Source organism: Rosa rugosa, chromosome 7 (genome assembly GCF_958449725.1).
Source record: "Rosa rugosa chromosome 7, drRosRugo1.1, whole genome shotgun sequence".
In the NCBI taxonomy this organism is placed as follows: domain Eukaryota; kingdom Viridiplantae; phylum Streptophyta; class Magnoliopsida; order Rosales; family Rosaceae; genus Rosa; species Rosa rugosa.
The window spans coordinates 26,221,836-26,239,056 of NC_084826.1; the positions used below are offsets into that span (position 1 = coordinate 26,221,836).

The 17,221-nt window shown below is 38.8% G+C and overlaps 1 long non-coding RNA gene across 1 annotated transcript; it reads right to left on the reverse strand.

The window, feature by feature from the left end:
• Positions 1–12,732: 12,732 nt before the first annotated feature.
• Positions 12,733–13,712, reverse strand: LOC133722360 (uncharacterized). Its single transcript, XR_009852644.1, has 2 exons — positions 13,236–13,712; positions 12,733–13,061 (listed from the first exon to the last, which is right to left on the reverse strand). It is a non-coding gene; the product is annotated as an uncharacterized LOC133722360 (long non-coding RNA).
• Between the last annotated feature and the right edge of the window lie 3,509 nt (positions 13,713–17,221).

Below are 17,221 nucleotides of genomic sequence, written 5' to 3' on the forward strand. Positions count from 1 at the left end.
TTGCTTTATTGACAACTACATCTTCTACTCCTCTCATTTCCATGTACGTGGAATTGCTCTAAGCTACCTACAACATTTCAAAGATTGAAGAGTCGGTTCCTAATTTCATGCAAGCTTGTCTCCTGTAATAAGTCTTCTTGTCCTCTTCCATTTGTAAATCAATGCATATACGTAACTACATAAATCAAACAAAGCATAAACTGAATTTAATAATTGATGGTCAAGGTGACTAGTCAACACAACACAATTAAAACGGTCCATCAATTTAAAACATGCATGTACGCCAATATAATGGGAAAACATTCCATAATTTAAAACATGCATGTAGGCTACACATGCTATTGGAACAATAAGAAAATATATTGCACTTATTCATCTATTTAAAGGAAAAATGATTAATGTTAAAACGAGAACTCAATTAATTATATGAATATAGATAAATTGTTTCTGTATCTTTAAGATTTTATTTATTCAATATAAAGAAGGGATATTACATGATATAAAATGTGCTCATCAAGGAGCAATTAGGCAACAAGAAGCAAATTTTGGTTCAAGTAAGCGTACTGATCATGATCAAGTACTACTTGTGAATCTAATATTTAACAGTTGGGAGTTTACATATATAGGCAAAAAAATATCACAAACAGTCCCTAAACTTTAAGTCATTTGACACTTATTACCTCAAGTTCATAAACTATCACTTTAGTACCTCAATTAATCTTTATTGAATAACTTTCATACATGTCGTTAATAACGATATTAACTTTTTTGTCAGGTGACTTTTTGTCATGGATATTTTTGTTTCAGGTATTTTACTATTCCTTGACCCCTTATCTAGTTGACGAGCCATAATTTGTAATAAGATGGATCAAAAATATTATTTCAACTTTCAAGTTAGGCTTACACTTAAGTGAAAAATTTATACTCAATAACGAAAGAAAGAAAAATGAGAAAAATCTTAATTTCCTTACAAGTGTAACTTAAATCTATAGCACATGGAGGTTTTACTAAAAAAACAAAATAAAATCATGACAAGCAAAAAAAATAAAAAGAGTTAGAGGGGTCAATAAAAACTTTACAAACATGATAAACAAAATATACAAGATATCTATAACAAAAAAAAAATCTAAGAACAAAGGGGTCATTTGACCCTCCTCCTCAACACTAGCTAGCTACCCTTGCGCTTATCCATTATGTAAGGTTCATATTTCTCCTCACCAAAACCATTTATTTCTCTCCTGGCGATCTGAACTTACAATTCCTTTGCTCTTTAACCCACTGTTAATTAAAGAAAAAAAAAATTGGGTTTTTGTTCTCCACCCAAACGAAGCTAGACACTGGTGGTTGTGTTTTCTCATTTCACTTTAGCCATATCTATAATCAGGAAACTGGTGGTTGTGTTCTCTTCTCATTTCACTTGAGCCATATCTATAGTCAGGAAGGCTTCTAAATTTTTCAGAAAAAAAAGAAGACAAAAAGACAAAAGAAAAAATAGTTTACTCTCTCTTTAAAATCTCATTACAGTCGGCATACACTCTTATTCATCTTTTTGGAATCAATTTCAAGTCTAATTGACAGGGTTATTGAATTTATAGCACTTCAAGGCCGAAGTCCACAAATTTGATTCTTTCAGTTGCAGCATTAAAATTCAGATGGAATTTGATGAACTCTTTTTTATTTTTGTTTGATCATGCCGCCGACTTCGGGATCTCCGCCGTCTCTCTTTCTTCCTCTTTTAAGTCATTCAACACTTAGTACCTCAAGTTCATAAACTATCACTTTAGTACCTGAATTAATCTGTACTGAATAACTTTTATACATGTCATTAATAACGATATTAACTTCTTTGCCACGCGACTTTTTGTCATGGATATTTTTATTTCACGTATTCTACGATTCCCTAACCCATATCTAGTTGCCGAGCCATAGTTTTTAATAAGATGGGTCAAAATTTTAGTTTCAACTTTCTAGTTTCCTTACAAGTGTAACTTAAAATATTTGATAGTATTGTAGATTGGATTGGCTTACAACCCAATGCCCATGCGCAGATAGAGAGAGAGATAGAGAGAGAGAGAGCAATGCAGGTAGGTGGTCTCAGTTAGCTACGTCATTGGAAATGACAAGGTGAGTTTGAAGCCCAAACAGGGTCTTTAGAAAATTACATAGTAGCACATGACCAAATATGTAAACACAAAAAACCTACTTGCAAAAAAATTTATACAAATAAGGACATGAGCCCAAGCCCAAAAGCCAAATGAATCAAGCCTAATTCCCAATTTTAATGACAAATGACTAAAATACTCAAGTTTCATCATAATTTACGACACTGCCACTGTCCTAAATCGAGTTTCATCAATTTCCAAACTCACCGATTTGGAAATCCTTCAAATTCTCCTTCCACAGTGAGAATTTCAGCTAGAAGCTTTGAGGGAAGATGATCAGTGACTCGAGGCGCTCCTAATAGGATCAATTTCACTTCTGGAAGTGGCCGGAAAATGGAGAATTTTGCTGGAGAACACAACTGCTACAGTGACGGTTTTGGTCAAAATTGATGGTTTTCTGGCCAAATCGCCGTGACCCACGGGTACCAACGTGTAGAGGAGAAAGAGACGGTTCTTTTATGGGTGGTGGCGCGCCGTTTGGTTGCCGGATGCCGGAGAAATCAAGGAAAAACGGGAGAGGGCCGACGCGGGGGAGAGAGAGGAAGAGTGAGAGATCGGGGAAGAAGAGAGAGAAAAGTGGCTGGGTAGGTTTCTGACCTACCCACAGTAACTTTCCAAATTACCATAAACAGTAACTTTCGTATTTCGCTTATAACTTTTGCATATGAAGTCCGATTTTTACGAACCAAATATGCACGCGCTCGGTTTAACGTCCTCTACGATTTTCATGAAGAAAAAATTTTCAAATTTGGACCCGGTCAAAAAGTAAACTTTCAGGGCCCCCCCTAAAATGTCGAAACTTAAATAAATTGTATAGAAAATCGTCATTCCTCGTGTTTGGACCCAAAATAAGCATTTTGGCCTGACAAGGCGTGTCTTGGAGAAATTGAGCCAATGTCAGTGGCTCAAGCTATATATTGTCGACAAGTTCGAAATATATATTTAGAGGCTAAATAAAGCCTACTATGAAAGCATGGAAGCATGGAAACATGAAAAGTCAACTTTAGCACATTTTCCTACTTCGGCTAGGAGAAACCGAGCTAAACAAGGAAGGAGGGGCGGCAGACTGACCAAATGAACTTGAAATGAGCTGAAACTCTGCAGATCCATTCTAGACAGCCCAAGGATCATTTCTTATGAAGAGTGCCAGAGCTTTTTTTGAGTGGAAGGCCTTCAAACAATCAGCCCAATTTTCTACAGAAGCAAAACTGGAAAACTGGACCTGTAAGAGGTCCAGCAGCATTTTTGGCCCAACCACATGGAATAAAAATCTGAAAATTTGTCAGGATGATCTACACTCATAGTGGAACATTTCATATGAAGAAGTCGAAGGCATATAATGAAGTTTTGTTGGAGAAATAATTGAAGGAATAAAGGGGCAGAAACTGACCTAAAACCAGCTCAATATTCACATGTTCATGTTTCCTACCCACATGAAGAAAGCTAGATGCTTTTCTCTTTTTCCTTGGATATATTTTTCTTCTACAATCTCTTTAATAGATCATCACCACTTCCATGTTGCTGCACCTTCATGCTTTGCTTTCATTTCATCTTTTCTCTATCTTTTCCATATTTTACAAGTGAACTTAGATCTACTTTCATTATTTTTCTTCCACTCATCATTTCACTCATCATTATTTTTCTCTATCTCTTGAAGCACATTCAACCACCGGGCTTCAAGCCAAACATTTTGGCACGCCCAGTGGGACAAGGTTAGAATTTCTTTTCTCTTGAAGACATTCAACCACCGGGCTTCAAAACAAACATTTTGGCACGCCCAGTGGGACAAGGTTAGAATTTTTTTTTTCTTGAAGACATTCAACCACCGGGCTTCAAAACAAACATTTTGGCACGCCCAGTGGGACCACATCAGAAGTTTTTTCTCTTGAAGCACATTCAACCACCAGGCTTCAAAATGAACATTTTGGCACACCCGGTGGGACAAGGTTAGAATTTTTTTTTTGAAGCACATTCAACCACCGGGCTTCAAAACAAACATTTTGGCACGCCCAGTGGGACTACACCAGAGTCTTTTTGTGTTCACCATCATTGGGATGCCAGAGGAAAATCTTTACCAAAAGAAATTCCTAAAGTGAATAGATGGTCAATGTTGCCACCACTGGCGATACTGCCATTAATGATGAGTTTATGCCTATTCCCATCCCAGAAGGGGCAAGCATTGAGGAACAGCTCGCGATCATCATGGCCAACATCGAGAGGCATAAAGAAAAGCAAGCCAGGGACATGGCCAGTTTGATCGCAAAAACAAAGCAGAGGTTTCGCGATTGGGACCAACAAATTGAGCAGAACGCTCGAGAAGCTAGAGAACAATTCTATAAGCCTTTCTTGAGCAGCGACAAACAGACCACTCAACATGCCGCGAACATCACATCTGAGTTCACAACCTTACGCGAGGAAGGTTCCAGCTTGGCTAATTCGCAGCAAGGCGAATTGGAAAGTCAAAAACCTGCTCGCGAAGAGGTCGTTTCTGAGACTAACTTGCCTATAGGTGGCAATCAACCTAAGGGTCTCACTGGTGAGTCACAGCCTTACACAGAGGTTGTGCATGGAAAATGTCATCAACAAGATTGTTCTTCTGACAATACAATTGTCTCTGAACAAATATCTGATTTCTCCACTGATCAAGCCAAATATGTGGCTACTGATCAGATGCATGGGGGGCAAGATATGGCCCATGATCATCCATTTGATCAAAAGAAGCAAGTTCATGATCATTTTAATTGTGACTCTGCTACTGGACGTCTTGGTGAAGGTGATCAAAATCAGAGCCAACTTAATTATCAATTAAGTTGTGGTCTACAGAAGCCAATTTGTGGCTTTATTAATCAATTCAACTTGAAGTTCTTCATATATTCTTCAAGGCCAAGCGGTGGCTTTGATATATGTGGAGGGCACATCTACAACCCACGTTGCATGAATGGCCAGAACAATTATTCTAGTGGCCAAGTTGTCCTTCGCAACTGTAAATTTGAGTATCATCAATACAAGTTAACTCTTGTTTACAATTATCCAGCAAGTGAAGCTCTTGATATGGAGAATTCAGACCAGCAAGTGGTCGTCTATAATGGCCAATCTGTGGCTAATCCTGAAGACACCATGTTCTATGATATGGTAGTTGGTAACAAAGCCGATCTATACTCATCTTCATCTCCTCAATTGCAATTGAAGATCATGCTTCACCAACCAACAAGGATACTTGGGGGGCAAGATTACCCCTCTCACGAGCCAAATTCTTCAACGAGAAGTATCTTTGTTCTTTTCCTACAAGCTCTCACAGGAGGGATTTTTACCCTACAAATTTTGATACATCAGAGCTTGGAATGAAGCATAGATGGCCTCCCCCGTGGTCTTCTAGAGGTTAGCCAAACATGTTGTTGCTAGCTTCTTTCTTTCTTTGCTTTTATTTTTCTGTTACTTTTTCGTTTTCTTTTCATTAAAAAAAAAGAAAAGAAAAAAAAGTTGAATTTGGTAAAGGGGTTGTGAATCATAACGGAATAGGTGAAGTCTCTTTTGTTAATATTGGTCTAAACTCCTTATTGGTGCCTAGTTCAGGTCCCTTAAGGTTAAGGGCGGCTTTTATTAACACTTGTTGAACTGTCTTCACACTTATGACCTTTCTCATCTTAGTAAGTATAGCCTATGTGAAATGGTGTCTAGAAAGGGGACAACGTTCATGACAGGTTCTTGAATCCAGAAGTGCGTGCAAATGGGCCTAAACCACTATGTGGGAGTAGCTCATGCCAAAATGGATTCTGCCTCTCTTGTTCGCCCTCCCCCATCTGGCCATTTCAGTAAGGTTGCCCAAAGGATTTGAAAGAAAATTTGTGTCTAGACGACTATACTTGGGCCGCATGTCTAAACCTTGATTCACAATGTCTTATTAAAAAAAAAAAAAATACAAAAATACAAAAAGAGTTTCAAATTTGTGCGTCGCGGAGGATGCAAAAAATTGTGTTCTTGCCTAATAGTGGCTGGAACTTGCTAATATACTTAAGAGGCCATTGGTATTGGTCTGGGCACATATACAAGAGGCATTTAATATGCCTAGTATGGTATTAGCAGTGGAGGAGGTCAAATCAATATTTTTGCCAATAATTGTGGCGAAAGCTGGGTTGCGAATTGTTGGCAGCGAAGTGGTTTTAATTACATGGCCTCGCAAAGGATGGTTCGCGAAGGAAGACTGACGATTAATATATGTATGCTCACTAAGTCACTATGTATAATTAAGAGGGAGAGAGGCTACTGTTCAAGTAATTTTAGTCAAGCCAATACAAGTGGCTTTGGAGCAACGACATTATAAGAGGAGTGCTGATTCAAGACCTCTTCAGTCAAGACGAAGACCTTTGACTTCGAGGTCTGGGGGGCAATGTTTGGACCCAAAATAAGCATTTTGGCCTGACAAGGCGTGTCTTGGAGAAATTGAGCCAATGTCAGTGGCTCAAGCTATATATTGTCGACAAGTTCGAAATATATATTTAGAGGCTAAATAAAGCCTACTATGAAAGCATGGAAACATGAAAAGTCAACTTTAGCACATTTTCCTACTTCGGCTAGGAGAAACTGAGCTAAACAAGGAAGGAGGGGCGGCAGACTGACCAAATGAACTTGAAATGAGCTGAAACTCTGCAGATCCATTCTAGACAGCCCAAGGATCATTTCTTATGAAGAGTGCCAGAGCTTTTTTTGAGTGGAAGGCCTTCAAACAATCAGCCCAATTTTCTACATAAGCAAAACTGGAAAACTGGACCTGTAAGAGGTCCAGCAGCATTTTTGGCCCAACCACATGGAATACAAATCTGAAAATTTGTCAGAATGATCTACACTAATAGTGGAACATTTCATATGAAGAAGTCGAAGGCATATAATGAAGTTTTGTTGGAGAAATAATTGAAGGAATAAAGGGGCAGAAACTGACCTAAAACCAGCTCAATATTCACATGTTCATGTTTCCTACCCACATGAAGAAAGCTAGATGCTTTTCTCTTTTTCCTTGGATATATTTTTCTTCTACAATCTCTTTAATAGATCATCACCACTTCCATGTTGCTGCACCTTCATGCTTTGCTTTCATTTCATCTTTTCTCTATCTTTTCCATATTTTACAAGTGAACTTAGATCTACTTTCATTATTTTTCTTCCACTCATCATTTCACTCTTCTTTTTCTTCCCTATATAAACACTTTCTCCTCTCATTCTAAAACACACATTCACATTCAACAACAACATCTCTAAGATGATCTAAGTTCTCTCTAGAGCAAACCTCTCTAAGAGCAACTCCTCTCCTTCTCTTTCTCTTACCGGTGATCATACTCCTAGTCCTAGTCTTCTCAGAAGCCGACTTTCAGTGCCACCAAACCCTCTGTCAACGTGCTTCGGTCCTAGTCTCCTCGGGAGCCGACGGTAGTGCCGCGACCACAACGGTTACAGAACCAGCCAAGCAAGGGTAACGCCCTAGCAACCAAGCCAAGCTAAAGTCACGCTTTAGCAAGTTCTCTCTACTTCCCGGTGGTTCTCGCTCTGCTCGATCTACAACATCGAGTATCGATTTGGTGACGCAAGAAGATTAGCAAAAGTCCTCACCACGAGGCACAAAGAATCCCACGACGAGGTTGGTGCTCTCCTCGTCCACAATTGCTTGAAAGAAGTCAGGTCAAGGGACACCCCCGACGACCGCACCCGAACGGTGCTGGCACGCCCGCGAAGAAAAGAGACTGTTGACCAGCTGCAACAAAATTGGAGCCAAACACCTCGTTTAATAACAACTAAACATGAAAAATTTGATTCCGGGCGTAACAAAGGTTCTGTAGTTTACTTTGATATACATGAGGAGCAGATTCATGAATTTAGTATCACTAAGGTTCTGTGGTTTACTTTGATATGATCGGCTATTGTCAATGATATGATCTGCTAATGTTCAAATTGAATTGATCCGCTACTTTATAGTTTATTGTTTATGTTAATGATATGATTTTCATTGTTTATGGTTCAAATTGGCTATTGTGTGGAGGTGCAAAAGGGTGATAATACAAGAAATAATCGAACAAAACCAGTGAGAAAAAAAGCTCTGGCACGTAGGAAAAAGTGCAGTATCAGAACTGGACGAGTATGAGTACAGTAGCAGGATTGGACGAGTGCAGTAGCAGGATTAGGTGATGACGAGTGCAGTAGCAGAACTGGACGAGTATGAGTACAGTAGCAGGATTGGACGAGTGCAGTAGCAGGATTAGGTGATGACGAGTGCAGTAGCAGAACTGGATGAGTATGAGTACAGTAGCAGGATTGGACGAGTGCAGTAGCAGGATTAGGTGATGATGAGTGCAGTAGCAGAACTGGACGAGTATGAGTACAGTAGTAGGATTGGACGAGTGCAGTAGCAGGATTAGGCGATGACGAGTGTAGTAGCAGAACTGGACAAGTATGAGTGCAGCGAGTGCTGTAGCAGGATTAGACGAGTGCAGTAGCAGAACTGGACGAGTATGAGTGCAGCGAGTGCAGTAGCAGGATTGGACGAGTGCAGTAGCAGGATTAGGCGATGAGATAAGAGTAGTAGGAGAGTGAAGTTTTGTGAAGTAACGTAAAGAGATTATTCTCAAGAACTGGACGAGTATGAATGCAGCGAGTGCAGTAGCACGATTAGACGAGTGCAGTAGCAGAATTGGACGAGTATGAGTACAGTAGCAGGATTGGACAAGTGCAGTAGCATGATTAGGCGATGACGAGTACAGTAGCAGAACTGGACGAGTATGAGTGCAGTAGCAGGATTAGGCGATCACAAGTGCAGTAGTAGAACACGAGTACAAGTGCAGTAGCAGAATTGGACGAGTATGAGTGCAGTAGCAGGATTAGGCGATGAGATAAGAGTAGTAGGAGAGTGAAGTTTTGTGAAGTAACGTAAAGAGATTATTCTCAAGAAAAAAAAAGAGTAACATAAACGGATTGTTCTCAGAAAAAAAAAAAAAAAGTAACATAAACGGATTGTTCTTACAAAAAAAAAAACATAAATGGATTGTTCTCAGAAGAAAAAAAAAATAAAAAGTAACATAAATGAATTATTCTCAGAAAAAAAAAGTAACATAAATTGATTATTCTAAAAAAAAAAAGTTACATAAAGGGATTAAAAGTCAAAAGAAGTAGTTAAAAATAAAAAAAAATAAATTAAATCATGACATGTGGCAAATGGAGAGCATATTGTCCTTATTTGTAAGATTTAATCCTTGTAAAGAGATAATCCTTGTAAAGAGATTAGAAGTCAAAAGAAGTAGTTAAGGGTAAAAAAGTAAATTAGCTCATAACATGTGGCAAGTGGAGAGCACATTGTCCTTATTTGTAAGATTTAGTCCTTATATGTTTAATTCAATCTTTAATGAATGTATTTGTTAAGTCATCTTTTGTCAATAACTTATATGTAATTTGTTTTTTTTTTTTTTCTTGAAAAATAATCTCCCTTCAAGAGTGAGTTGAGTGGAGACCATGAAATTAACTATCAATGATTGAACCCCCGGGACATAGATTCAGGTACGGAGATGTGTAGTTGCTTTCATAGTTCATACATAAAATATGTGTACAACGTGTAATGTTTTGTTTTGAATACTTCAACATCCGGACAAGCGAAGAAAAATTATCAAAGGTTTCGTGTGGTTTTAATTATGTGTACAACGTTTTTCTTGTACAACGTTTTTCTTGTTTTGTTTTGAATACTTCAACATCCGGACAAGAGAAGAAAAATGATCAAAGGTTTCGTGTGGTTTTAATTATGTGTGCAACATTTTTCTTGGTTTTTTTTAGAATGTGTACAACGTTGTAGATATTTGCTAGCATAGGAAGATATTTTTTGTCAACCTCTACATATAGCTCCATTTGTTGATATAGAAATTCACATGATAGCTTTCTGACACACCAGAACCATAAGCATTCACCAATTTAATAGATCGATCAAACAACTGAATATTTGTTATGTTGGCTATTGTTGTACCTATAATCTTTCTTTTCGAGGAATAGGTGATAAAAACGTGAAAGTTAGAGATTCTCTAAAATAGAAAATAAGATAAATAGATCATTAAAGAAAACTGTGAGAGTTGATATTTAAGAAAAATTCTTATATTAATTTTATTTTTTGTAAAAATAATATTTAGGGGACTTTTTTTTAATCAATCAATAATTTCATTCAATCTCAAGCCAGAATGGCACGGATACATACCTTCCCTTGCCACTCCTTGGACAAGTTTAGGACGTGGTACGCTAGCACCACCCATTAGACAACCAATGCTCACTTATTTAAAAACGAGCCTAAGAACTATGTAAATAAAACACAGCAATTAGGCAAAGTTTAGAAAGAAAAAAACTTAAAAGAGGCCCAAGAGGGCAACCTCAAGGAAGGTCAACTCCAAGCCCAACAAAACTGGCTTGACCCAGGCCCAGTCATCATCTCTTCTACCCTGCAATTGAACGAAGCCGCAGCTCTACCGCTGCCACGCCTCCATGTCGCGCACCACGACTCGTGCCGCCTTGATTCCTACCGCCACGACCTTCGTTGTCATCAGAATCACACGACCAAACCCATGCCGCCATGGATTCATGAAAGCAAAAAGCTGGGCAGCCCGACCGCAACGTATCAGAGATCACACACAGGAATCCACCACCAAACCACCTTGCCAAGATTTGGAGCCAAACCTCCCAAGAAGAACAGTCCCCGAGCAAATAGTCCTCGTCCGGCAGCCGACCACACACGTCAGAGAGGCCAGACGGCTGCCGCCACCGGACGAGGTTAATCTCACCGAATCAGAAGAGTCGGCCTTTAGATGCCCCCAAGGCTTAGGATTTTCTATGAGAGAGGCTTTTTAAAAAGTTAGTTTCTTTGTTTAGGGGACTTGTTAGAGATGCTCTTGTAAAAATCCTTATAAAGAGTTAATTGAATTAAAGTCCAAAATCTAGACCCCATATTGATTGTAGTCTGCATCAATTTTTCTTATTAATTGCGGTCCAATGACTCACCTGTCATCTCAGATTTATTTTCTTTTTCATCTTGCTGACTCAAACCTCATTAATTTTTCTATTTTGCATGAATAATATGCCCTTATTGAATGTCTTTGAACATAAAAGGCAAGAATTAATAGGATTCAAATTAGCAATCTGATTAGTAATTTAATATCATATTTGATGTATATCTTTCTTAAATTATTCTTATTGATCCGATATGTAACACCCCAAGCTGCACCTCACAAGCTTAAGCACGTCACAGTGCCGCGAGTCTCTACAATATAAACCGAATGCTCGATTTACATTCTAGAGAACCGCTAGGCATTTTGTTTGGAAATTTTTTTGTATAAACACAGCAGAAGCTACAAATATTTTTGAGGTGAAAATCCTTGAATCACCAAATTCAATTTGTTCATCTAGACTTGAAATGAATGCTCACTCAGGAGGTACAAAATTCAAGAACTAAGAATTTAACTAAGTTCGACACAGGAATAGTTTCAAACAAGTTTCGGGATACAAAGTTCGAGAAATAGATATCAGAATAAAATTCAGATGACGGTTTACCGAACTTGTTCTGCACACCCAGCTCCGTCCGCTATTGTCCCATCACCAGTGCACAGTACCTGCATTCACACTGTTGTAGGGAGTGAGCTTTCATCCTCGCTGCTCAACTAGAACTCTACCTCAACTAGAATTAAAACCAATAAATAAATTTTTGGGCTGCCCAGGATGAAAACGTACTTAAACCAAATATTTAAAGGAACGACAAACTTTATGAAAATGCTTTCTGACTCAAAAATCGATCCAAGGTACGTACTCAACTAGACATGCCCGCTGAATCTTACCCGATGGTCGGTCTCATAGACCCACTACACGACTTTACCTCAACTAATTTGTAAACCAGGTAAGCGTAGCGAGAGCGTCCGCTACCTAGCTACACACACGGAATCAGGTCGTCTTTGTGATCGCTCATTGTCCGACCGGTGTAGCTAACCCTCCGGAGGTTTAGGGGATCGAACCCAGGGAAGTTAGTGCCCCATTCGCTCTCAAGCCATCACATTCCTCATACGGTTTGGTTATTATGCTTCGCATTTTAACTTAACCAAGCCACATCACATTACAAGCATCATTTTAATAACAAAATATAAGAAAACCACTAGCCGAGGAGAGTCCTGAATTCCGATGCTTGCTCTCACGTACTCCGAGAGTCACGAACCTTCCGTTCCTTGGGTAACTGGAGTTCTAGATTCCGACATTTCGACAATTAATATCTCATTGAACTAATGATTGAAATCTCAACAATTAATAATTCGTCTAACCACTTTTCCTGGTTTGACCAGGAGTTGACCAAAGTTGACCCTTGTTTGACCGACATTGACCAATGTTTGACCAAGTTCGACCAATCTCGACAAGTTTGATAATTATCCCAATTATCGAACATCTTACTTGAAATTATGATATCGACCAAATATATTAGGTGCACCCGAATTTATTAAGGTCACCTAATATAATTCCATTTTCTAATGAGGTGTCCCCCAAAATACTCAGGGCACCCACTCCCATAACTTGACCCTTTTCAATCTCCACAACCAAAATCATTGCAATCATTCAAAGTATATCAAAATCCACAATTTCAACACCATTAACAGATTCATCACGATCCAAACATAAACTCTTAACAGAATCGGTAACCAGATAGCTGTCCGTTACAATCAAACCATGTCAAACTCAATTCCATAACTTCCGATCACTAACACCAGAACAAAACTTGATTCAAGAGTCAAAACCTACCTTCGAGAATCGACTGCAACTCATTCTGCTTCCCAGAATTCCTTGCCGAGACCAGGATGATGATGAACTGATTCTCACGCCAGAAGCTCAACAAGCTTCTCAATTGTTGGCCTATGTGTGCAGCCCAGCAAGAAACGAAGCCCAGCAAGGCCGGAGAAGTCGCCGTCGTTGAAGAACACGGCGAAGCCGAAACCAATCCAGAAACGGAAAACATTAAAACCTAATCGAATTCGAAAAATAATCATACAGACATGTAGAGGATGACGAGAGGATCGATTTTCATACCACATGCAGCCCAAACGGTGGCCGGATTCGCCGGAAATCGCTGAAGCCGCCGGAAAAATTTCAAGCTTTGAAAGGTCGTACCGTTGCATTCAGTCGCCGATTGAACAATCTGATGCCAGAAGAACGTCGGCGCCAAGGAGACGAAGCGAACGCCTGTGGTCCGCCGCTGAGATATGGCGGACGGAGGAGTTTTATCCGGGTGGTGCCGTCGGGTCGTCGAGCCGCAGAAACGGGTTGAGAACGCTGGGTTCTTCTCGATACTTCTCCATCGCTGATCTGATCTAAGGCTATTTATAGCCAAAATCTAAAGTAAATCTGAGGGCTGAGATTAAGCGGTGGAGGATTGGATGGCCTAGATCGCTCCACGTTATTTTCTATTTTCCCTTAATAATTTCTTTAGTCCAAAACTTCCGAAAATCATAACATATAGCTCGGGTGTTTGAAAAATTCCCCGAAAATTCCTACGAACTCGACGTGTCGTGTACTTTATTATCCAATCCTTAAATTAAGGATTACACATTGTGAAAATTTCCAAAAATATCCTCAAGCACTTTAATCATTACCGAGATCGTAAATTAATTTTCCAACAATCTCAACTTAACTCGACAAATTTTTCTGGGGCTCACACGGTATAAAATTATGAAATTGATATTCAATGTAAATCATCCCTAAAATTATTCTAATTTAAAAGATGTTTTCTATAAGTTAAGAATCTTTCTAGAGTACTTTTTTGATAATGTTTTTCTTCAACACCAAAGCTTCTATGGTTATGGCTCTTGTATGTAATGTCAAGTTTTTTATGAACGTGTTTCTTCTTCTTTAACATTAAGCTTTCTATGATCAAGGTATTTTTTTGCCAGTCCAATACGATTGTGATCTTTTTGGTGTAAATCATTCCATGGATGGTAACTTCTTCTTCTTCTTCTTCATTTTTTTGTTTTTTTACATTTCCTTCTTAACTTACCTTTAACCTAGAAAGGAACGTGTGTGTGTGTGTGTGTAGTGTTGGTTGACAAACCACTATTGTAACTTTATTCTAAGGTAAGTATTACGTAATTTTTGTGGTAGATGTATTAAGAGCTCAAAAATTCAGCATTTCAGTATACCTCATATATAGGTAGTTTTTCTCACCATATGCATCTCGATTATTTATACCTACAATATAGAAGAAAACTTGACAGGACCCGCCCCGGATTTCACCCTGAAATTCGAAGTGGCCTTGCGAGGCCCACCTTAGAAGAAATTCTACCAAAAATTTGGCTGAACTTCCCCTAAAAATGGACTACCCAAAACCTGTAGAAAGAAATTTTACACTTCTAAACCATCCATCCTTATTCTCCTGGAGCCACCATGCTCTCCAAATCTCAACATCTCCCATTTATTTACAAGTACAAATCTTAACTTAATAACATTCATCCCACAGGTTATCAGAGCAATTCTAGAATGAAAGGTAAATAAGCAAAACATGGATAATATGGATACGCAGAAGTTGTGTTGTTGACTATGCCTCAACTCCATGTATGCTCGACCTCAACTAACCTAGCCTGCAAACTGGACATTTGAAACAGAAGGGCCCAGGGGAAAAGTATTGAAAACACGTTAGTGTGAGTGGACAAAAATAAATAATCATGATAATTTAAATGAAGCAAACTTGAATACTTTTCCACTTATTTAAATTTATAAAACCTCGATGCATGCAACATTTATAAAACATATTTATTTAAACTCAAAATCTCATGAAAACACACCAGCCCCGCTGGTTAAGAGAAATCAGACTAGCCCCGCTAGTCAAGTAACAATAGGATATGGGGAAGAAATATCACCATACGGGTAAAAGAGTCCCTTAGGCTCTACCCTCGACTGCCACTCACACATAGATTGTGTGAGGATGAGAACTAATAACCTCGACTGCCACTCACAGACACAGAGTATGTGAGGAGGAGAACTAACAACCTCGACTGCCACTCACACATAGATTGTGTGAGGAGAATAACTAATAACCTCGACTGCCACTCACACACACAGAGTATGTGAGGAGAACTAACAGAACGACCCCGGTATGGTGAAGAAAACATTCAAATCCAGTAAATCCATAAATCCATAAGGCTTCCCCAATTTTTCACTAGAAAACAAATATATTCCAATGACGTGGCCCCGCACGCCAAAACATTCTCGAAAACATAAAGAAATAGGCGAGAAATAATAAACATAACAATCCTTCCAAAAACCACAAGTCCGATAATATGGCAGAAATATCAAAATCGACGAATAAAATATATTACTAAATTCCGGAAATCACCTCGGAAAATAATTCGTCGAGAATCACATAAATCATGATTTCAATTAAAATCATATATCGGAGATAAACTATCGAAGGCTCAAAATCCATTTCCGAAACATAATTGAAATAAATCATAATTAATCTCCGAAAATTAAATCATATTCCCGAAAATAAATCATAACTCCAAATCCGAGCATAATAAATTTGTATCCAAAATTCATATGGAAAAACAATGCCAAAATTATAATCCAAAGCAAAATATTATGCTCGATAAATAAAATGGTAAATAAATTATTATTTCGGGAAAAAAAATAATTGCATGCATCATTCTTTGAAAATAAAAGTCCACTCACAATACTATTTAGGCGATCACGCATACGAGTTCCTTCATCGAGCAATAGCTCGGTACGTCGCCCTGTACACAATTATATTCCGTGAATAACTATTCAACAATTAAATACGATTCCCAAAATCAAATCCTCATAAATCATCTCTCCATTTCTTCTCGGATTCAACCCACATTTTACCACTAATGCCAATTCGTTAATTTAAAGGTTCCAAGGCAGAACCGAGAGATATCAGACGATCGGATTCTCGTAAGTCGATAATTGAATTCTAAATTCCGGAAATTAATAATCAACACAAAACTTCTCCAATTTTCAACCAAATTCACATCTACAAGTTCTATAACAATTATAGGATTTAAATGGGCTAAAACAGGAATTAAAAACCTGCCCTACGCGCCACCCACAGTGGCAGCGCGTGGGCCCCAAATGTCGGAGGCCACCACATCCGATGGCCACCAAATTTTGGCAAACACCACCTACTCAACAAACCCAAGATTTTTCCCAACTACAACAAGTTCCAATTTTACCTTGAAACAGTCAAAATCGGCCGGTGAAGAAAAACCCAGAAATTCCAAACCCTAGAATCGGGAATTTCTTCGATTCATCTTCCACGCTGTGAATTGGAGGTAATAACTTGAGGGAAGTTAGTCAATGGCTCAAGGTGCTTCTACTAGACCCGGTTAGGTCGTCGGAGACGGCCGGAATTGGAAGAATCGCCGGAAAACCTCCAATTGCTACAGTTAGGGTTTTTGCTTCGATTTGGGTTTTTCCGGCCAAATCGCCGTAACCCACGGGCACTAGGGTATAGAGGAGGAAGAGGCGCTCCTGGGATGGCCGGTTGCACACCGGTTGGTGGCCGGACGGCGGTGAATCGAAGGGAAGAAGGAGAAGACTGAAAGGGAAAGAGAGAGAGCTCGAGGGAGAGGAGAGAGAAAGGGTGGGTTTCCGGATTTGGAAACCTACCACAGTAAAAATTCCAATATTTATACCCAATTTACCATGAACGGTAACTTTCGTATTTCACTCATAACTTTCGTATACGAACTCCGATTTTTATGTACCACATATGCACGCCCTCGGTTTAACGTCCTCTACGATTTTCATGATGAAAGTTTCCTCAAATTTTGAGCCGATCAAAAAGTCGACTTTTAGGGCCACTAAAAGTGAAAATAAAGGTCGTTTACCGTCCAAATGACTAGTAAACCGGTAAGTTCAGGTTCAGGACGTTACAAAACTAATCCGTAAATTTATATCTCTTACTTAGGTACATATCTCAATTATAGTAATTGAAGAACATTACTGTAAACATATATCTCTTACTTATGGTACGTATCTCTTACTTATGGTATACATACAAT